The sequence below is a fragment of the Diorhabda carinulata genome, chromosome 4, assembly GCF_026250575.1.
Source record: "Diorhabda carinulata isolate Delta chromosome 4, icDioCari1.1, whole genome shotgun sequence".
NCBI lineage: Eukaryota > Metazoa > Arthropoda > Insecta > Coleoptera > Chrysomelidae > Diorhabda > Diorhabda carinulata.
Window position 1 is genome coordinate 28,200,398 of NC_079463.1, and position 24,840 is coordinate 28,225,237.

The 24,840-nt window shown below is 33.6% G+C and overlaps 1 protein-coding gene and 1 long non-coding RNA gene across 3 annotated transcripts in view; one reads left to right on the forward strand and one right to left on the reverse strand.

Moving 5' to 3' along the window:
• The window catches only part of LOC130892885 (homeobox protein Hox-A4-like), a 65,738-nt gene that overhangs the window by 12,138 nt on the left and 28,760 nt on the right, over positions 1-24,840 (forward strand). The window lies entirely within an intron of this gene.
• On the reverse strand, positions 6,367-19,998 carry LOC130892886 (uncharacterized). Its single transcript, XR_009059127.1, has 3 exons — positions 19,767-19,998; positions 11,154-11,401; positions 6,367-7,162 (listed from the first exon to the last, which is right to left on the reverse strand). It is a non-coding gene; the product is annotated as an uncharacterized LOC130892886 (long non-coding RNA).

Below are 24,840 nucleotides of genomic sequence, written 5' to 3' on the forward strand. Positions count from 1 at the left end.
TTTGTGTCATGGATATCTTTTTTAAACCCGCTTTATTTGCAATCTATAACAATTATTATAATAAGCAAATTATGTAACAATAAAATACAAATTGACATGCTGGAAAGAAATCCACTGATTACTTTCCTCTTACAGCTATAATTAATAACTAGATCAATTAGGTTTGGCTATTGGGAACACACTAACACTCGTTAAAACCAACTAATTAGATAGTAAGGAATATGTTCTTTGAATCTACGCTGAACTGTTTGTTGCAACATCAGGCTAGATACCAGTATGTTTGGGTGGAGGCTTAACCTATTTTCATAAATTATAGGCAAGTTTTTTATTTCCGCTTCAACCGTTGGCACATGGAGGTCACGAGTTATGACAAAGATCGTCTTAAACCATGGAGTATCTACGATAATTTGTAGGACCTTCAATTGGAATCGCTCCACAATGGAACTCCGTAGGTCCATATGGGCTTGAGGATTGCTTTGTTGATCAGAACTTTGTTTTTTAAAGATAATTGGAATCTCCTACCTATCAGCCAGTATAAATAGCTTAGTGTCAAACCCCAATTGTTTGCGTTTGGTAAATATGTGATCCTCCAGGTTAATCGCTTATCCAGTTGCATGCCAAGATATTTGACATCAACACGTTGTGGTGGGACTTGATTATTTGGAGTGACTTCTGGGCATTTGCGTTTGCGGTTGCTGAAGGTTACCTGATTTTGATTCGTTTGCTTCAGTGCGGCAATTCTTCAGCCATTTTTCTGTCTTGTTGATGCAATTTGATGCAATGATATGATATCTGTGTGATGCTAGTAAGGCGGTGTTATCTGCAAATGTAGCTGCATTGTTAGTCGGTAGATCTGCCGTGAAGATGAGGTAAAGCAGCGATCCCTGGACACTAACTTGAAGAACTCCGGCGTTGATTTTTAAATTGGTGTTCGTTCATCATGGTAGTTGACAAAGAAATAGCGATCATGAAGGTTGGGATGAAGGATTTGATAGTAATTAATAGGCAAGGATTTACTGATTTTAAATAAAAGGTCACTATGCCAAATCTTGTCAAAGATATAAGTGATGTCTAAAAACGCTGCACAAAAATATTTTCTGTTTTCAAAATCTTCGTTTATTTTTTTAGTTACGTCTTCCAGAGGCTTACTCGGTTTGGGTAGTAGTATAATTAGTGCCACTTTCCACTGTGATAGGAAGTGAACCGTCCCCAAAGTAACATTAAAGATATAAGTTATGTATTTTATGGCTTTGGAACTCAATTCTTGCAGTATTCTACCTGTTATAAGATCGTATCCAGGGGATTTACGTAGACTTTGTCCTGATTTGCTACTTACCCTATGGTAAATTTTTTCAATCGGAAGTTCTAGCTAAAAAAAGGAATGTAAAAATTCGATATTTCATCACCTTTGTTTTTATAGGGATCCGTTCGAAACGTCTGGAAGACTGTCTCCAAATGCGTGCTAAACAGTGCTGCTCGCTATTAATCTTAGCCCAATTACCTTCTCCTGTCCTAAGTGGGGGGTGATGTAGCTGTGGTTGCTTCACTTTTTTTGTTGCCTTCGAGAATGAGTAGTCTGTGGTTTGGGTTGCCTTTAAGGGCCATGGATACGTATGAATAGTAATTTGACGATGCATGGTCTGGAATGAATACTGGATATGGTAGGAATTGGTGTCATTTATTTAGGATATTCTGGAGGCGTCATTAAATTTAAATTTAGTTTCTCGTGGATTTGTATGAAAAAGTTTTATTAAATACGTTTAAACATAAAAGTAAATCAGCTTAGTTAGCCATTGGGTACAGAAACATTTGGTTGAAAATTGATTCAACGAGGAAAAGTAGACATCACTCTAGATTAGTTTCGTATCGTTTTTGGCAACCTGGCAACTGTTTATATTTTAGTCAAGACTTAGATTTCAACCTTCCACTAGTAAAAATGTTGCTTTTGATTTTTAACAAACTTCTTTTATTGTTTTACCCGTGAAAAAAGTATTTGTCCACATAATATATATAACACATTACAATTTGATCCATAGGTCGATGGTCGCTGGTTCAAATCCGTCTCGTACTATCAAATTTGTTATGTGTTATATGTATATGGGCTGAAGATGCATCTTTGTTGAAAATCAACAGTAAAATTTTTACTCGTCAAGGGTTGAAATCAAAGTATTGAACTTTCTAATGTTTAATGTATCGAACTATCATATTCCAAAATTCATTTTCATATTGTGTTATTTACAGAGTACAGCTAGATACTTTTTAAACGTTTCCTTCCATTCAGTCAGTATCAATTGAGTGAATTTCTGCAATATAAAACTGCAATTTTTCAAAAAAAAAAAAATGTTGAATAGTGATTGATAAATTTGATTCATTTGTTTGAAACGAAATGGAAACAAATATTTATGACGAGTTTATCTGGATAGGAAATATTGACAATGTTACTTTGGGCTATGAATGGACGATATATCAACATGTGAAAGTGTAATTTTTCCCAAAATTGATTCATGATTATTTCACGAACAGCTTACTTATAATGGAGTATTAAACTAACTACAGAAGAAAGGAAATGAAAAAGAATGCAGGATTTGCGTCACAAAGATTTGTTCAAGATATTGACAAAAGAATTAATTTCGAAAGTACAAAGCCCTATAATAGTTTTAGAAATGGAAAAGTACACAAGAATAAATACTTAAAAAATAATAAAGGAAAGCTTTAGTCCTTTCGTATTCATCACCTACATTACTAATATTATCAAAAAATGTACTAGATGAAGCAGAAATTTACAAAATGGACTAAAGCTAACATTGGAGGCTCTTAATATCGTGTAACTGAACTTCGATTGTACGAACTATGAATAACAATCATTTGGACATGATTGAGTCGTTGGAGTGGTCAGTATTTTTCCTTGAATCAAAAAAATTTTAGAAACTTTTGATAGAAAAGTCGATAATTTTATTAAGGGCTACGTCATTTGTTAAAAGCAGCTATTTTTTAAACAAAAGATCATTCAAATTTTCTTAATTTGTGTATACAATGTAGTTGGTGAAGTGTTGATTTAACAACTTATATAAAAAGTATGCTGTTGTATGGAATTCCAAACATGAAAACCATTAAAATCGTACCGCTTACTTATTGAATTTAAACTTGAGCGACTTTTGAGGAATTGAGAAATGCTATTGGTAGCATATCGATTGTTGTCAAAAAAATTGAGTATGGAATAACTAGATCTGCAGCCAAAGATGATTATGATGATATAAATCGAACGTCGTTATTCTCCATTTTGTTAATTTTTCTAAACACACTAAACATCTGCAAGCGAGATTTTGAATCAAACTAAACAAACTTGAGTTTGCCACGCCATGTATTAGATCAATTTCTTGCATCTAGAATCAAACGTTCGGACCAGCGGACGAAACCATTGTGCAACTGTTGTAAAATCCTAGCGAAATCATTCGGTGGCAAATAAGTTTCAAACCCTACAAGATCTGGAGCGGATGCTATGTTCCAGAGTGCCTTTTGTAGGTAGCGGCACAAGATATAACCAATAAGAAGGTTAATTTCCATGTAAATTCCAGCAACACAAATTTAGTTCTACCACTTACCCAATGTAGCGCTAGTGTAAAGAGAATGTAAACCAAGAACATTCATATACTGTAGAAACAGGTATAGTAGACACCAGTAGATATAATCATCGAAGAACACCAAGTTCATGCCATAACATCTGGTATTTACCTACAGTAGAGCAATTGGAGTTTTCAAGTGAATATCCAGATTCCATTGTTACAAGGTAACAGAAATCGGGTTTTTTACTGTAGCTAGAGCTAGTGAAAACAGTTTAACACTTAGGGAAATGGTAATGTATCAAGTTCATCGGAATACAACAGCCAAAATATCAAAATTGGAAAACAGTGTGAGGAGTAACAAAGAGTAGCTGAAGACATTGAAGAAGATGTGTGAAGATGGACCATTTGTATGTGTGTGGAAGAAAGTTTTATAATATAACGAAAGAATTCATTAATTTAGCGTTAAGAGATATTCTTAGACAAGGAACACTAAAACGATGATCTATACAAGATAAAACTTTTGCTCTTTCTATGTACATAAGAAGTTTCTACATCCTTTAATTCCAACTGTGATAAATTGAAGAGTGATGTGATATTTTTGTGTCTCCGGTATTCATATTGTTCACTTTCGACATATGTTGGATGTTGGTGGACAGACAAAATGAAAAATGTAGATACCATCTTAATACCGGCCGTATCAAAAGAACAAAAATTTATAAAAATCGTACAAGCCGTTTCCGAGATAATCGAGGCGTTCCATACATAAAACTCACTCCGTATATTCATTAATAAACTTTTATAATCATTGGCTTACTTCACAGCAATATTTTTTTCATTAAATCCCAGAATGGTAGTACTATATCATTATAATTATGTGTTATGTGTTTATCTGAATTACTGTTTTATTTTTTCTTTGTATTTATTCATTACATATTACATTTTTCCTCTGTTTGATAGAAAAATCTGTATTCTGTCAGTTTTTCAGAATATCATTTTGTAAATAAACGTGTTTGTTTGTTTTTCATCGCTAATTCTGTAAACTGCGAAGGGAGAACTGGGTGGAAATGAATACAGTAGATATTCTGTGTTGTACATTTAAATCAACCGCGAAAATAGATTAGTTCTGCCACGTACCATCGAGGGCACTAGTATCGAGAATCCGCCATGTTGTTTCTAATGAATAACAACTCAGTTTGCATTTCTTCTTAGGGTGTGGTCTCTGGGTAGCAGTATCCGTAAAAATTTTTATGGTTTTAAGTGCTCATATTAAAATTATATTCATGTGCTCTAAATTTTATGAAAATTCCATGTATTATATTTGGAAAACTTATAGTATTAAAATTCATTTTTCGTTTACTAAATGATTATTCTAATATACTTGCCATGTATTTCAATAAGTTCATCATGAAAAAGTGTAAATGTAATAATGATTTATTTTGTTATATGTTTTGTATTTATATAATATAAACCGAGAAAGAAATTTCTCGGTTGTTGAGACTATGTTGAGTTGAGGAAAAAAGGAAAACGTTCTAGAATAGAGTTTTACAATTTCTATGATCAGGATGCAGTTCAAGAATCATTGTGGTAATTGTGCAGATGCAGATTACAGTCTACGAAGCTTGACCCAGTGAAAATCTCCCTCGGTCTATTGACTTTGCAAAAGTCATTTGAAAGTTAATACAAACAAAAACAAAGTGGGTCGCAAAAATAATACACGAAAGGGAAGACCAAAGAAGCTTATTCGGCTCATCGTTTTTTAGGATATTATTTGATTCATGTCTCAGATAGATAAAATCTCTTCTTATTTCTATTTCTATCTTTGAAATAGAAAATAAGCGTTTTTTGGAAAATTTTCTTTAGCATCAAAATCGATATCTAGTATTTTCACTTTCACTGTAAACTAGTGTAGTATGAGTGACGAACAAGGTGAGCTTTTTCATTAATATTTGAAAGACTTCGAAGAACAACATCGAAAATTTTAAGACAATTTGTTGGGAAGATATTTTTGGTTCATTATAATAGAAAATATTTCGAAAAAATTCGAAATTAAGGACACAAAAACTGGTAGTTTGACACAGTCCTTCATAAGTTCCGATAAAACATTTCTTTTCAAATGTCCGTCAGACGTCAGATAAATAAGAATGAGAAATGGTGAATAATGAAGTTACCTCGGTTCAAAAGTTTTCAATAAGGTTTTGACATACACTTGATTAATGTTAGTTCGCCAACAATATGGATAGCTGATTCGGACTTCAAGAGAATATTTATTTGCTTATTTTATCCTATATTTCAACTCACAATCTTGTTGCTTTCCCTTGCCTTGCCTCAATCGTTTTGTTTTTTAAATTTTATGTATCAAACGGGATCTTCTGTACAAAGTTCTTTAAAGTTGATTTATTCGATAAGTAATTCTATTAAATACTTCAGGAAGTTCATATGAATTGTAAAAAAATAAAAATCTTCCAACTCATACGCTCGCGTAATTGTGTTTATTAGATTTTTTTAAGGTTATGTCATAACTAGAATTTGTGTCAACAACCACACAAGCCTCTTGTGCGATTCTATTACTCATAAGTTTTTCCTTATTTCTCTCCATTGTTTCCTATTTGAACTTTTTAGTACTTCGTATTTTTCATTTCTGCTGCTTTCCCCTGAATTCTTATACAATATTTTTTCGATTTATTACTATAATGTGGACATACATGGACATACATTTGAGATATTATATATATATATATATATATATATATATATATATATATATGCGTTTTCTTATTGGGAACGTGGCAATAAAACACCAAAGTAGACTAAATTTAATATATTTTCCGAGCTTTCGAATACTTATGTATTCATTGTTTGGGAAATAATTAATTGATATTTGTGGTGGCTTAATTTGTATAAATTCAATATTTCAATCAACGTCACTTTGAATATTGAATTTTTAATCCTATGAATTTAAAAATTTTTACATGAATCATCCAGAGTAGAATCTAGTTCAGTTTTTATATTGGTTGGGCTATCGCCTTTCAAATAAAAGAATTGTATCACATAACTAACCTTACCTAACCTAATTTTTTCCATGTTTACAAACTCATTGAAAACGTTTAGTATTGATGACTGCCATACCAAAAATTTAACAACGTGGCGTCTTCAAACTTGGAACATATGCTGTATAGATTGTGTACTTTCTACTTTCTGGTATTTTTCAAGCAGCTAGCGCTATCTCTAGGACAGGCCAGGTACTCCTGGGACATGTTCTGAATATTTACTACGGCGAATTAGTGAAGCGTCAAGTTCTAATTTAATTAAAATATTGTTAAAGCGTTTTGAAGATAATATTTCAACGTTTAAACCTTAAAAAATAGGATGTTAAAGAGCTGTAAGGACTGAGGACAATAATGAGGGTGTACTAGCAGAGGCACCATAACTTGGAAGTTAATGATTAGTGAACTCCAGGACTTTGCTTCAAGAAGGCAAAGCTACCACTTACACGTCAAATAACACCATGGTGATTTTGATGTTCGCAGGCGAACTGATATTGAAAAAAGGTGATATTCCATGGCAAATTTTTCACTTCCTGACTTTATTTGTGAGAATGCCTAAAATAGAAAGTCTACATTAATAATTCCAGAAATATCAGATTAAGAAAAATATCAGCATTACTGAAGAAAGTTTTCAATATTTTCGTTAGCGGTTAGAGGATTGAGGTCATAGAGATGGTCATCATTTAGATGCTGTTTTTCAAAAAAATAAACTACAGTTATCACTTAACAATTCCTTAGTTTTATTCTAACTATACGTTTTATATTTATTTTTTTATCTATTTTTTAATATGCACGTTTTAGTGCGTCATCCGTATATCAAATTAGATATTATAACAAACTGTTTTAAAACCTTCATCAAGCGTTTCTAAATTCTGTTGTTTTTTTATTGGTTTCGTACATAAAAATTAATATCGATTTCGTTAACGACCGTGGAGTTCTAGTAATTCAAATGGCGTGAGTAGCGTTTAAAACAAAAGTACAAAATTCCGTGGCGCACAATTGAATTATAGCCGGCAGCCGGAGGCAACTGAACAAAACATTCGACAACACGTTGCGAGATCTGATCCGCTCTTGGATAGGGATCTCCCAAATCAAGTTAGCTAATTGCAGGGAGAGAAAAGCAGAACCGGGGTAAAAAGGATAGAAGCGGGGGAGGTATGAAACACGAGGGGGGACCAAATGGCCCTATGGATATGCCTTTAATTCGGGTACAAGGGAGAATAATGTTTTCAGAATTGTGATGGTGGTTTTTTTTTTATTACGGTAGGGTTCGTTTGATGCTTGGACATATAACAGTAAAACATCAAGTTATTAAAAAGAACTATTACTTTTTTGTGATAACTCACTCTCAGTCCTATTGATGAATGAAAAGTATTACTTATTATATTAATATTACTATTAATTTATATATTAACTAGCAGCGAAGCTCGGCCTTGCTCGGGTTGAAATACATCACATGTTAATTAATCGGCCATTGAATTTGCAGTGTATATAGACTATATTTAATAGAATAAACAAATTAGCGTATTAAAAGGATTTGAAGAAAAAGTTTAGTAAGTGAAAAATTCACATTTCATTTACATATTACATCATTCATATACGGGGAGTCCAGGTGACTTTGGCCACTTTTTACTTACCCCTAGCTTCTGTTATGGTTCATCAACCAAATTTTCAATTATGGGTCATGAAAGCCCCCTCATAGTGATATGTTTTCCACCTGATAAACTATCAAAAAATAAGACCGATTCTGTATAATCAACATTTTAATAATCATAGATTTTTGGCTAAACCCTCCCGCCTGGGCTGGTAGGGAGATTTTGACTGGTCTTGAAGAATAATTTTATGGAAAACCAAGTATATTAGTTGAACAAAGCCTAGGCTAACACAGAACATGATCAGTCTTCAAAATAAACATTTTTTTATGAAAAACGATCATAAAAGAACTTGAAACTAATAACAACGAGACATCTGAATCTCTGAAGTAAACATAAAGACAACTAAACCTTAAAACTATGAAATCTGCGCCTTTTAAATAAACATCTCTTAAAACGAACATAAAAATATTCAAAGCTTTAAAGTTTGAGACGAAAGGACCTGTGAATAAAAATCTTTGGACACAGCATTCATCTATTTCTGGATCTTCTTCCAGTTGGTCATCTGAGTTGTCCTTACATATAATTTCTTCAGAAGGAGTATCACTGTCACCGCTTGATTTTTCTTTGTCTTTCAGTCTTCTAGTCAACCGTTTCTTTTCGACACATTTTAGTATCTTCTTACTTGTCTCAGTGTTCTTAGCTGGGCTTTTTGGAATTTTACTCTCTGGACTACATATTACAATATATATATTGACATATATTGTACATTCCCCTTTTTTATTTTAGTAAATTATTTTTTGTTTTGAATTTGAACACTTTTTTACAAGTACATTTATAGTTTTGTTGTTCGGACTGAGAATAAAAAAATTTCGAGGTTAACCAGCTGATTTCCATAACTTACAACAAAACTATCGATATATATTATTTGTATTTATAGACCACCTAAATTTAATAATCATTTTTTTTTTCGAGAACCTTCTAAATTTACTCTACGCTCTGCATACTAAGAGCAGAAGAGTTCTATGCGGTGATTTTAACATTGACTTTACTAATGATTGTGCCATTCGTAAGTCTCTGGTAAATATTTTTGAATCATTCCAGCTACATATGCATGTGAATCTACCAACTCGAATCACTAACACAATTTTCTCAATTCTAGATTACACACTGTCAGATCCCTAACCTCATGATGTGAATTAATTAAGGTCTTTCTGATCTTGGTTAGGTGCTTTCTCCGAATTTGTAATACCTTGTAAGTCTCTTAAGAAACACTCATTTGAGGATTTTCTTTAAACAAAACTTCACCAAATTATCAGGTGCTACAATACTGCGTTTCCTCTTCGCCCTCGGAAAACTAATCACGGATTACGAAAGGAACACGCACTTCATCCAAGAATATGAGATCACTCTCGTCTATTAAAAAGTTCAAAGACAATCCTCACATCTTCAATTATATCAATAACTATAGATTATTGTATGGGAAAAATATGAAAACTATTACAACAGTCGCATATCGAGAGCTAAAAATTCCTCGGAAGAAGCTTGGTCTCTTATCAATGATTTGAGACAAAAAAACTGGTTCATCAAACACTATTGACCTAGATCCAGACGAACTTAACAAGTAATTCGTGAACGTTAGTAAGAATATTAATTTTAAAATATTTCAAAGTCGTGACGCTCTTTTTTTTTCTCGTTTCTTCTAAAAGAATCGATGACAGTCTCTTCCTCAGACCTGTAGATAGATTTAAGCTAGAGCAAACCATACTCAGCATTCAAAACAAGACTTCTTGCGGCAACGATGGGTTATCAGCTAAGTTATTTTAGAATTTTCCAGTGATGATTAAAGTTTTATGTTCTCTAATCAACGATTCCTTTGAAATAAGGCTTGTCCCTAGCTGTCTAAAAATAGCTATTATTGTTTCCCTGTACAAGAGGGGGTGAGAAAAATAATAGTAGTAACTATCGTCCTATTGCAGTATAACCAATCCTATCGGAGATAATTGGACGACTAATTAAAAACCTTCTATTACCCTTTCTTTTCAAACACAAAATTTTGATAGCTCAACAATTTGGTTTCCTACGTAATAAATGCATTAGTGACACTATGTTTTCTATTCTCAAAGAAATATATACCTGACTTGACAAATTTTATACGACTTCAGTTTTTTGTGATTTCGTTAACGCGTTCGATTGTGTTGATCATGAATTTTTAATTAACAAACTAGGGTATTATGGCATCCGAGGTGTTCCCTTAAAATGATTTGTATCTTACCTCGAATATCGAAAACAATTGGTAAAAGCTAAAGGCAAAGCTTCAAGTAAGATAGCAGTGGTGTACCTCAAGGTTCAGTTTTGGGTCCAGTTATTTTTTTGCTATTCATTAATAATGTTACAGACTTACGAATTAATGGCAAATTCACTTTATTCGCAGATGACACCAGTGTAACCTGGAAGGGACAAGTTTTACATTCTATCATATCATTTTGATTAAATCCTGGTCTGACGTGAATGATCTCTGCTTAAACACTGAGAAAATTTCAGTTTTATTCTAGAAAGGATCTTTACCAGCTCTAAAACTAAACAGTGACTTAATACGATCCTCAAATTGGATCAAGTTTCTTGGTCTACATATTCTCAGTACCGTTCAATGGTCTGTACGTGGTAAATAAATTATCCTCTGCTTGTTTTGTGATTAAATCTGTGTCTGAACAGCTCGATTTTCGTACTGCTTTAATATCTTACTACTCGTTCGAATCACATCTTCGTTATGGTTTGCCTTCCTGGGGGTCTTGTAGTTTGCACCTCTTCGAATCTATCTTCAAAATACAAAAAAGAGCTATTCTCTTTTCATCTTAGAATCTTTTTGTTTGGTTTGCAAACACTTTCACAACTCAACTGAAAGACCCATTCATACCTTTACTTAACTTTACTTACCTTACCTTTACCTTTACCTTTACTTAACTTTATTCACTTCCCACTTCTGATCTGTTAAAAAATTCCATCATCTTCAGCGCCAAAAAATCAGCTACCTTCGGAATTGAAAATGGCGAATACATTTAATAAGTTCCGTACATTTTGTCAGTACTCTTCTAGAAAAATTTTGATGAAAGCCAATTTCAATAACCTCTTCCTTGATGGGTTTCTAAGAACTTCTAGGACTCACAGTAGTAATACTAACTTGCAAGATATTTGCAGCTCTCTGAAATATATGAAACTAACAAAAGCAACAAACTTTATGAACTTGACTATGAATTTTTATTGATAATATTGTAAAATTAGGTGATCAAAATGATGAATTCAGATAGTGCAGATGATTTATTATGTTTTTTGATTGCTTGATCACTGGAAACGTAAATTGCTTGGTTCTTTAATATAATCCAAGTGCTCGAGGTGCCCCCTCGTTTTATTCTATATTCACATCCTCGAGTCCTTTGACTCGCGCCTGAAAACTCCACACGGAGTCGAGCGACGGGGAAGCGAGTCGAGCGAAGGCAAGGGCTTAGTTCACATTCCCCCACTCGCATTTTCTAGTATAGCCTTGTGAGTATGAGCTAAAAAGCAAAAATAAGTAGCTTTCTCTATATGAATCAACGCTGAGTACTACTGAACCGATTTTACATTCCTAAAAGACGTTTTTCTGTGATTAGTGGAATTATTCATTTTGGTGTGTTGAAATCTGGATTGATAAAGTGGGACCGGAGGTATGACCTAATTGTCTTATTTACTTTTATCTGAATTTTTACAACGTTCTCTCAGTCGTCAAAATTTGAAAATTTCGATGAGGTTCAAAATGTCATCTTAATGTATTTTACTCAAAAACAAATCGATTTTTTTCGGTTCACATGAAAAATTTGCACACTGGGTAGTGAATCGATGAACAAAGTGATCACATTTTTTATTGAAAATGAAAATTTATTAATAATGTATTCATTTACATTTAATTCAAGAATACGACATTATTTTCCAATCTCTGATATTGCACTGAAATATTACAAAATTATGAATTATATATAAACATATATTTTTTCGATGTCCAAGCATCATCTGTCTCTATCCTGCCATAGGTCTTCTATTAGTCTGCATTTACTTATCTATGCTCCCTCTCCAACTTCTTCGTGGTCTTCTCCTTTTCCCTTGTTATGTACACTTTAGGACCTGTTTAATTATTCTATTCTCCGACATTATTTGTACACAACCAGATTAGTTGTTTAGTTTTGATGTCATCTGACTCCCATCGTTTCCCATATTCTGTCATTTCTCATCTTGTCCTTCCTGGATTTACCCACTTCTCTTCTTCTGGAGAGAACCATGAATTATACTTAGCGTTAGTTAAAATCAAATCCAACAATATGTCCCATCTATGAGATAAATAAAACTAGAATGAGAAGCCGTAAAATGAAACTTTTACTGACTTGAAACTTCATACCAATAGCATCGGCAAAAAATTTTTAATCACAGTTGACCGAATAAAGAAAACATCAACATTATCAACTTAGAAGCTCAAAAATTTATCGGAAAACTTCTCTCAATATAATACTTCAAGTATTACGAAAAATATATTGAATTTTTCATAGGTAAAACGAAATAAACTCTACTACTCGCGAGAGCGATTTCCTTATGAAAAAATTGATCTAGGCTATGAGTATAACACAATCAGGTGACATCAGAAAGTAAGTTTGTTTTCAACCGTTATGATCTGAAATGTAGTTGAAATTGAGCTAGATATTTTCGCATTATTATTTCACGAAATTCATCATTAAGTCAGTATAATAATTTCAGATAATTCGGTTATCGCGAAAATCAAAATTAATATTCTACACTAATTTGTCGCTTATCTATAATTTCAAATAAGCTATATTTATTAATCGAGTCCTATTATCCAATTTGGTTATATTTAATCCGTTGGTAAAGATAATGACAGACTATTTCGAAATTATTATCTGAATCCGCGACATATGCTGTCACATAATCCAAAAATTTTAATAGGAAATTACACATCGTATCTTATTTACAATTCGTTTGATATTCGATTTTGTTATATTTTTTGTATTGATTGAAACGACACTTCTAGATATTTTTATTATACTGGAAGAAATATGTCAAACTGAAATTGTCAAGTTCATTTACTTTACTAAGCTGTGACTACAACCAGTGTAGGCTTTAGTACTACCTCGGCCCGAAGTCTTCTATGAAGTCAATGTTTTCAGTCATTTCTTTTCCTATTGATAAAGTTGCCTGGTTTGTCAATCTCAATTAAGATATTACCAATTCCAGATAGGCTTCTTTTATCTTTTGCTTAGGAAAATTACTTTCCCCACTTGTAAACCGTTACGGGTATAAACATTAATATTGATAAAACTATTATTTCAAGATTTTTAGCATTGATTCTGCAATTTGTACCTAATATTAACGTTTTCGTTTGAAGATTGCCTAGGAAGCACAAAACTAGGTTATAAGCAAGGCGGTATAGAAACTATTAAGAGTAGACGTTGTCTCTCAGCGATTTGAAGAAAGCAAATTTCATATAGAGATGCAGAAAAATATAAAATTCCAAAGTATTTTGATGAAACTGGAAGTATCATCAACACCAACTTAGGCAACAGCAAATATTCCATCCAGATGAAGAAAATCATTTGCTTGAAAAATACCACTGTATTAAAAAGTAAACAATCTATACAGCATATGTTTCAAGTTTGAAGATCCCACGTTGTTTAGTATTTGTTTGGCAGTCATCAATAGTAACCGTTTTCAGTGAATTTGTAAGCATGGATTAAATAGGTCATCACAGATGCTCCTTCGTTATTAACAGTAAAATATTGGGTAGCAGAGTTTCAACGAGGCCGTGAGATCTACGAACACCAGCAGCGCAGTGGTCGACCAAATGTGGTGAAGACTCAAGAAATGTTGAAGACAATACACAAAGCGGTATTAGATGATCGTAGACTGGAAGTGTGAGAGCTAGCAGCAGTAGGCATTCCAAAAAGTGCAATACATCGTATATTAACTGAAAATCTGGACATGAGAAAGTTCTGCTCAAATTGATGCCACGTTTGCTCGTACTAGAACAAAAACAACGTCGTGAAGATGTTCCATCGAGTTTTTGGCAATGTTTCACAGAAATAAAGCCGAATTTTTGCACCGTTTTATAACCATGAATAAAACGTGGGTCCATTACTTCACACCGGAAACAAAAGAGCACTCAAAACAATGGATTGATAAGGGAGAACCGGCTCCAAATAAGGCAAAGATAGTTCTATCTACTGGCAAGGTCGTGTCGTCGGTTTTTTGGGATGCGTGTGGGATAATTTCAATTGACTAACTTGATAAAGGAAAAACTATCAAGTATTATGCGAACTTATTGCAGCGTTTGAGCGAAAAGTCAAGCAAAAATGGGCGCATTTGGCTAAGAAGAAAGTGTTGTTTCTTCAACACAATGCACCAGCTTACACATCTGTTATTAGAATGACCAAAATCAATGAAGTTTCAATTGCTACCTCATGTACTCTATTCGCCAGATTCAGTCCCGTCGGATTATTTTCTATTCCCAGACTTGACAAAATAACTCGGTTGTCAAAGATTTTCAAACAATGAAGAGGTGGTGTCGGCAGTTAACTATTTACTAACCATTAAATATTTTGAGGAGCTTGACGATTTTTATTATAAAAAGGGTATCGAACTTATTGAACATCCCTGGGAAAAGTGTATGGAGCTAAAATGAGATTACGTTTAAAAATAAATATATTTTTCTTTTCAAAATATTTGTGTTTTCTTTATTGGGTCAGGTACTTCTGGGACCATCCTCGTAGAACTATATAATGAAAATCATTTTGGTTAGGTCGTTTTGGAAAAAACAAGAGAGCGAAATTTTTTCAGAAACAGAATGGGTAAATTATTTTATACTGAAGGACTCTGAATTCTCACAGCGATTAGACTGAAATGTAACCGACAGCATTTGATAAATCTATGCTGAAAAGCTTCTTTAAAAATTTAAAGGAGGAAATTTGGGCTATCCTCAGAACTAACATCTTATATTTTGATAAAACCAACTCGATTTCATGTGAAAGTGCCTCAGGGGAACATTTACCCTCTTATATAGTGCACCGTTTTTGAAAATTGTGGACTATTGAACCAAAAATTACCCCCGAAGTTGTCGATATGAGCGCATCAGGTTTTTTGACGCTAATATTTTGACAGATTCTCTAGAAACCCAAATGATCCCAATGTTAAGAAACTGGAAGAGAAAAAATACTAATTTGTGGCAATTTATCATCGTACATGCAATTCAACACTGTCCCAAAAATCTGATACCTCACACAACCACTTGATAAGATTTCTTTCCACCCATTGAAAATTGTGTGATTTGCAAAGAAGTAGAGGAAGGCAGGATAGATATCGCTGAACCAAAGTCACATTTTTACATTCTTTTATTTGCAAAAGCTTTGAAAACTATGGCAGAAAAATTTGAAACTTTAATAGAGATGGAGCAGACGACATCGACTTTGAGGAACTTACCAAAAAGGACGGAAAAGAATTTGTTGGAGGAAATGTGTCCATCAACACAAATCAACTCTGATTGTCAATATAGTGATGGAAATAGGGCGAATTGTTGTGGTTCGGTACGAAGGGCAGTTATACCGTGCAGAAGGATGAGGTGCCAATTGACACCATGCAGAAAATCGTGTAGATGGCTATCTAAACGCGACTTGCTCATATATTTGTTGAGCGATATACACGTATTTATGAGTAATTCCAAAGTGTCTAAAAGGGTTATGTTATCCTATCCCAGAATGTCAGAATTTTTGTATTAAACTTAAATTTCAGTTTGATGTTTATGTATTAACAGAAAATGTAGTTCCTGTCCCTTTTTTCTGTTGTTATTAATCTTTTACTATCATCAACTAAACGGAAATTTTTAAGTGCGTCACTTATTTCTGGGGCAAAACTCTATGGTCTAAAGTAGTGTCCACGCATTTATTCTCTATGATCTTCAATTGTACGAATATTTAAAAGCATCAAAAAACAGCATCGATTAAAAAATATGTTTCTAGTAAAACTAGGGCTACCATTGAGTAAACTAGTTTAATTTGAATATTCTTTAATAATTTATGTGCTAATACAAATCTCGTAACAAGGTCTAGTGTAGAAAAATTACGATTTTTAGAAAACATACAGTAAAGGCGATTACAGTAGATGCTCGAAATGTCACTTTAATTCAATATACATACAATACACACGCATAGTGAGGTGGGGCATTTGAAATAACAAAATTCATTAAAAAATGAATATAAATTAAATCATGCTATAAGTGAAATTAGTAATAAAACATATTTGAATCTATTTCTAGATATACTAGTGGTTCAAATTTAACTTGGTTACAAGAAGTACCACATGATCAACATTCACACTACAAGATGCCAGGCTATCGTCTTCAGAAATCAAAGGAAAATAGATTACCTCTCAGACGATAACCTGGTTATCGAATCTTGACTCAGGTAGTGTAATTATGAGTGAAATGGTGATAAACAATTTAATCAAGTTTATATCCAGATTACCACGCGTTATTTGTGAATAAAACATTTATCTTATTATTCAAATAAATGGTTCATATCTTCCTTTTTTGGTTTTCTTCGAATCTCACACCAAATTTTATTATGTCAACATAAAAAAACTCGTTTATCATCCGAAAAGAAATAATTTATCTATTTTCTTTAAGGTGAAACGTCAATATAACAATTTATAACCTTAATCGATGAAAATAGAAATAATAAATAAATTTTTGCTTTCCATTAAAGTTAATCATAAATCCTCTCCTCTTCCACTCCCACCCCGGAATTTTCCGGTTAGTTTAGCAGCGTAACAGAGCTGCCCGGACGTAATGTAGTGCTGATCATGTTAGAATGTGTTTACAAGCCTAATTTACAATCGTCTTCCTCGCCTTTTCTACCGACGACAGCAACGGTAGTCGTCAAGACGCTAGATACAAGTCAGTTCGTGTGCGTCTGTCTGTTTGTCTTTTAGATATAGATGCCGATAAGATGACGCACACTCTCTCTCAATTTATACTTTGGATAAATCTCCTGAAAACGCGGACGAAGCATCAATAAAATTGACAATGTTTGTATATTTCGACATAATCTTTTTTATCAAACATTCCAATTGGATTGCTGAATTTTGGTATTTTATTTCAATTCTACTCAGTTCTTTTGAAAATAAATGATATCGTTAATATTATTTGCTTCAAAATTAAATATATTTAGCTTTCTTTGACAAAATATTCTTTTTGAAACAGGAAGCACAATAATTAAAATTCGATAACTACTCAAACTTACTTTATATACATAAATACCAATAAAACAATATATACAAATCGAAAAATTAAACTAAGTCACGCTTGCCGAATCCCTAGGAGTAGCGTGGCTCCGCTGACATATAGGCATTCAAGATCTACTCGCTGCACTGTCCCGAAGAAGAATGAACTTCTCTTCGATTCAAATGTTGGTTTTTCCTAAAACGTATACCTAAAGGATTCAGTTAATTGCTTGCTATAAGGACATTAAGAAGGTTACAAAAGAAAGATGTTAACTTGAGGATCAAATATCGGTCAGTCAGGTGTCGAAGGACTATTATTTTGAGAGGAAATGTGTACATGTATTATATATTTTTAAAAAGCGAGGGCACATGTTGTTGTCGCCACACTTTGTTCTTCAGTAATGCATAACATGCTCAAAAGGAAAAACCAAAAATGATCTAAATAAAAAAGGAGATCGTACACCTTAACTGAATTTTAGTTTATTGTACGATTATTTGGTAATAAATATAAGAACTATTACTCTTCTATTAATGAGGACCATAGGTTTGTTGTGTCACTACCCTGGACCCAGCGAGAGAAGATCCGGACTCGGCCGCCACAATTTGTAATCAAGCAATGCAATGTACTGAAATTTCGAGAGGCACAATCGGTCGAGTTCATTTTATAAGAAACGTATTTTCAAAAAGACATAGTATGATGATGCATCGATATCTAGTTAGCCTAGACCAGTTCCATGCATAAACAGAATATTGCGATACCATAGCAACGAACAATAACTTATTAGAAGTGTCAGTGTAAAGTTTGACGTCAAAAAAGTAAGCCAGAGTAACGCAATAAATTAAAAGAAAGAAGATGTCCACCGAAATTGTGGAAATCTAAGAATTGGAGTATCGAGCCATCATCAAGTACCTGTCTTTAAAAGAGTTAAGAGGTAAGCAGATTTACGAAAATATGCTTAATACCCTTGGTGATCAATGTCCTTAGTATGCGACCGAGAAAAATTTGACTGCAAGCTTCAAAAGAGGTAAATTTTCCATTGAAGATGACCAATCGGGAAGGCCAGTTTCTGTGTCAGTTCCCGAAAATATCGATGCAGTTCTTGACATGATTTTATCAGACCGTCGAATTGGGCTACAACGAATATCTGAAGCACTTAATATTTCATACGAACACGTCAATTTGGACATGAGAAAAATTGCTGCAAAATGGATCCCCAAATGTTTGAATATTGACTAAAAGCGTGCAAGGCTAGAAGTATCGCGTTCGATCTGTACTCGATTTGAAAACGATGTAGACTTCTGCTTCAGTTTTTTGGGATTACCATGGAGAAATCATGATTAATTTTTTGGATAAGGATAGAACAATAACTGGAGATTACTATTCGACATTATGACCACTCTACGGGAAAAAAATTGAAGACGCGGAAACCTATCCAAAGGTATTTTGACAACGCACACAAATCTCATGTTGCCATGCAAAAAATTCGTGATTTAGGGTTTGAATTTCTAGAACACCCCTCTTATTCACCAGATTTGGCTACGTCCGACTATCATCTCTTCCCTCAACTGAAAAAAAGTTTAAAAGGTCTTAAATTTTCTTCCAACGAGGAGGAAATAAAAGCTGTGGAGGTCTGGTTTGCAGAGCAAGAAGTAACATTTTTTTTGAAAAGTCTAGAGACGTTGCAGGTTCGCTGTAATAAATGTATCCAATTAAGAGGAGAATATGTTGAGTAATAAAATATTTTTACATTGAAATTTTATTTGGTTCTATATTAGGCTATAAATTTTTCAATATTTCCTCGTATTTTGATAGCTACAAATGTTTTTCATTGATTTGGTAAACTAGGAAGACAGGTGACAGTAACTGGTGAATCTGTCCAAGGGTACTCAGAATTGATACGCATTTTAAGTACTCTCCGTAAGTAGATATGCCACAGAAATTTCTGAGCAAGGTTTTGAAATTTTTCTAAGAGAGTTAAAAATTTGAGCTGTTGCTGACTACTATGATATGCTATTTTCAAAAATATAATGTTTTTACTGGGAAAAACTTCACCTATTAAAAAATTTTATTCTTGAGTTCTAAAAAACTTCGTATCATCAGCTTTAATATTTTCCATATTGAGCTAAGGAAATTTTGCTCGTATTTAATATATTGTCAAATTATTGAATAATTTGTGGTCAAAAGTAAAAAATAATTAATTCTTAAACAACTAAATTAAGTTAAAATTTTCAATCAAACTTATTTTGAAACTTACTTCCTCGCCCAATAAGTTATCGGTCGTCCCTGGTATTTTCGTTCCTTGTGCTATTTTCGCATTCCTCCATTTGTCGTACACAATCGTCTTGTGAACGAGCCTTATCACGAAACAATGCGCACCAGAGATGAAACTAAAACGAGAGAAATCTCTCTAATTCAAGTAATGAATCGCTAGCGTTCATTGTTAGTGTAATTCAATTACAGTTCATCAAGAGTGCGCTGTTTTCAGTCGCTCAGATGAGATGCAATTTGCATTTAATCATCACCTATATAATGCACTTTAAATGGAATTGTCACATTCCATTCAGAGATATTATACTTACTTCTTTAATGTTAGATTATAAATAAGCGCAGTCAATAATGCCGTTTCTCTCGTCGTTAGTATTTCAGTTTCCCCGTCAAGCTGTTAATTGGTCATATTCAATGCGTATTTCTAGCCCGTAAACAAACAACGTTCGAGGGATAATACCGTCATCTCATCTCCCCCATCACATTTAACAAGCCTGTCCTATTTATAATTCGATGGTTTGTTGATGTTAAGCCTGTTTAGAATCACCCTGTATTTATATAAGTTATATTTTAGCAGGTGGCCATCTGTCGCGGCGACAAACGATACAATTGTAGCGCTCAGTGGGTGTCTGCAATTTCAATTAATTTATATATATATTATTTTGATTCTGTATCTATTGGGGTTAAATGGCTCTTTGCTTTTGATGGGTAGTTAATTGAAGGGTGAAAACGGGTACTAAGGTGACATACTGTAGTGGACTACTAATTTTAAACACTCAAAAGATTTTGAATAACGTTTCAAAGTCTAATGACTGTTTGAAATAGAGTCCCCAATAAATTTTCAAGTAGCTTCTGGCTCGTCGAATTATTTTATTGAGTTGAACAACTAATTACACTGGTCTGCATGAAAATTTGCCCTGACACCACTTTTGACAATTACCGTATAATATGATCTCCTGAATCCAAATGTGGCCTCAGATTAACCTCCTAACTCTCCGTTTGTGGAGGACATCCCGTATATACAAAACATGTATGGAATAAATTCAATTTCAGCATTATTATGTACTATGTGAAAAAAAACCTGAAACAAGTCAATTTTTATTCTTAAATTGACAATTTACAGTATGAAAATATTATCCCCCTGCAGCATCCCCTCTAAATTATAAGCACTCCATCGATAATTTCAAATAAGAAAGGGGGTGGCACCTTGTTGAAAAGGGATTTTAGTTCTCTGTTCAGCAATATGAAGTTTTTAAATTTGATGCAATCATAACTAAGAAAATTAATTCTTAAGATATAAAATTTTTATAATGTCTCTATAATAATGTCGCATGATATTTAGGATGTATTTTTCAATGTACTTTACAACATTTTGTATGACCTCAGGGGTTATTTTGTTTATTTCTTCCGTTATCTTAACTTTTAAATCAGTAATGTTGTCTGGTCTAGTAAAATATACTTTAGATTTTAAATAATCCCATAAGAAATAATCTAGAGGAGTAAAATCGGGGGATGTGGTCGGCCATATGATCGTTCCAATCCACCCATTGGGAAAAACATCTTTAAATAATTTCTAGCTGTACGTGCAAAATGCGTTGAAGCTCCATCTTGTTGATAGTGAATAGATCGATGTCTCATTTGAATGATTAACATCAGAAAAAAGTCTTTGTAATGTAGGTACTAAAAAGTTAATCAAAAAATCTAGATAAACCTCATGATTAACTGTGCCTTCAAAAAATAATTTGATTGTTAATGATACCGGCTTAAACGTTCACTTTTTTAGGATATTGAGTGAGTTTCTCTGTCCCAATATCCACAGTACTGTTTGTTAACAGTTACATTGAAATGAAACGTTCCTTCATGAGAAAAAACTATTTTGTTTATGAACTGCAAATCTGCGTTCTTTCTGTCCATGATCAATTCATAGAATTCTTGCCTTCTATCGGGATCATCTTCATTTAACACCTGGACCAACTGAACTTTGTAAGGGTGGTATTTTTCTTTATGCAAAACTCTAAAAATAGATGATTTTTCAATATTTTCTACATGTCCAGTTTCAAGAAACTTTTTTTAAAATTTTGTTAATTTTAGACTGCGAAACGTGTTGACCAAGGTATTTATTATTAAAAATTTCACAAACCTCCTTTTGAGCTCTCGTTTTATTAAGACAATCAATATTATACTAACGTCTTCCCAGAATTCCAGAATCGCATCGGTTATTAACAAGAAGTTATGGTAGTCATTTTGAACATTTAATTTAATTGTAAAGTACTTTGAAAATGCATTCTAAATATAATGCGACATTATTATAGACATTATAAAAATTTTATATCTTAAAAATTAATTTTCTTAGTTATGATTGCACCAAATTTAAAAAACTTTTTATTGCTAAACAGAAGACTAAAATTCCTTTTCAACAAGGTGCCACACGACCCCCTTTCTTATTTAACATTTTCGAAAGGGTGCTTATAGTTCAGAGGGGGTGCTGGAGGGAAATAATAGTGTCATACTGTAAATTTTCAATTTACGAATAAAAATCGACCTGTTTCAGTTTTATCTCCATATAAACCGCATTGTATAAGAACATTAATATAAATATAAAGAAACAGTTCTCTGTAGGTACGACGCCCAGTGCCGAGGGTATCCGCCGCCCGGGTGCAAGAACAAAATATGCCGCCCTATTAGCATACCTAGTCGAAATTTGATTAGTAAAGCGAGATATGAGGTAAATTTCTAGTCTAGTCGGATAGAAAAGTACCTACCTACGCCGGGAAAATATTCATTAGTAAAATTCGTCTCTATCTAGCAAATGTGTCTAGATCTTTTTGGAGATGGGAGTAATTGAATAATTCATTGCCGATTTTGAGGTGTATAGATGACGCACCTACTGTTCACATTTTAGAATGGGAAAATGAATAAAAACATTTTTTGCATGAAGGGGCTCTGTTATTTTTTTTAGGGAAATTTTTACTTTTGCCGCCCCGTGTTAGTGCCGCCCGGGTGCCATGCACCCCTTTCACTCCTGGCACGGCTCGGCCCTGACAACGCTGGCGCTATCAATACTACACGCGCACAGGTTCACAGAGGAATATACGACAAGTTTAAACTTGCATTGCTCTTCTCGTTATAGTAGGTACTACGTTGTTTTGATCAGTACATCTCTAGCAGTTGTAGAGTTAACTTGTCGACGTTTTAAGCGTTTATTTGTGTGCAACAATAAAAATACTTTCACTCTGGGTTTGTTCTAGTGCATAAGTGTGTTTTGTGGTTAATATCGAGTATTGATTTACCGTTTAATTACGCCACGCGATTCTACAAATCATCCTGTTAGCTTCTACAATATCTGGTAGGAATGTTCTTAAAAAGCACAACAAAAATCCTTTTCCCCGCTTTTTTAAAACTGCTTATAAATTTTACTTTGATTGTCAAGTTGACGCCCATAAGTGTATTGTACGACTTGTGACAGTAGTTTGACCAAATGACTCAAAGGTAAATCAATGCCATTTGCTGTTCCCATGGTTTGGCTTGAGCCTCGTATACATTTGTATAATGATCTCGAGCAAAAGTAAGCATACAATTCAGTATCCTAATATTTCTTAAGCTCTAAGACCTGTTCCTCATACGGAGTCTTTTCCAATCCCAGTGCCCCCACAAACTTATACTATAGAGACAGAAATGGATTCGAAAGACTCTGCGTTATAACCTGGGACATCGAATGATACGATGATGAAGAGTATTCGGCTGACTCAGTTTCTCGACAACCTCACCTGCTAACTCAATCGGAGAATTAGATAATCTCGTCAGGGAATTGGAGTTACCTAAGACTAAATCTCAACTGCTTGGATCGCGACTTCAACCGTGGAATCTCTTAGAAAAGGGCAGTAAAATATTTTCTTAGAGAACCAGACAGTTGAACCTAAAATTACTTTTCGTAGAAGCTATATGCTCTGCCCTAATGCCAATTCATTGATGACAGAGTTAAGATGCCACGTAACTCAGACAAATGGAGACTATTTACAGATTCGTTGAAAATAAGCTTAAAAGTTGTCTTGTTGGTAAATGGGAATGAATTACCATTAATTCCAGTTAATTCCACTCTATTGACATGAGAGCCCGAGACAAAGAACTGGCCTTTGCGAAAAAATGTTGCCCCTGGTCAGAATAATATCGCCGCGATCCTTTGGTTCCGAAGCAAACTTGGATTGTTCAACCAATTAGTGAAAGCAATGGACAAGACAGGTGACGCATTTCAATTTTTGAAAACTAAATTTGCTCGTCTTAACAAAGCTAAATTCAAGAAAATATTTTTGTGGGTACCCAAATAAGACAACTTTTCCAAGATTCGACCTTTATTGAACGCCTAAATCAAAAAGAAGAACATGCTTGCTTCGCATTCCAAAACGTGTGTTTTTTGGGTAACAACAAAAGTGATGATTATGTCGCTCTCGTCGAGGTATTCCTGTTAGTTTACAAGGCCATGGGATGGAACATGTCTCTTCCTTCTTCCTTCACTCGCGCCTGGACTTGCCTGAAAATTTAGGAGCAGCCTCCGATGAAATAGGGGAACGGTTCCATCAAGATGGTGAAGAGATTTTCCTGTGGGCGGAGTACTGCTGATACACTTAATTATTTATAATTGTTTCTGGTTAAATTACCTTCTTTTCGCTCTTTCAAATTAAATCAATGTCCATCAGTTTATTATTATTATCGATATGTGGTAAAAAAGGAAGGTCCGGGGCTCCCCTTAAAATGGTGGGCGATGAAAGAAAACGATTATATTCGAATTTAGGTCGTGATTTTACATAAGAATAACGGGGTTTCATTAAAACCCTTTCAGAATTTTCGTTATTTCTAATTTTGTTTGTTTAATCATGTTTTCCAGACAGGTAGCCAGTGATGACAGTTTAAGTATCGTAAAATGGAATTCCTTTGCTTCGGCCCTATTCTAAAAAATTTTCCGTTTACCAACAGACATTATTTTGCACAAAATTATTTCAAATGCTTAGAACTGTCATCGGGTTAATCGGGTAGTAGTCATATGAACTTTAAAAAATATTTATTCA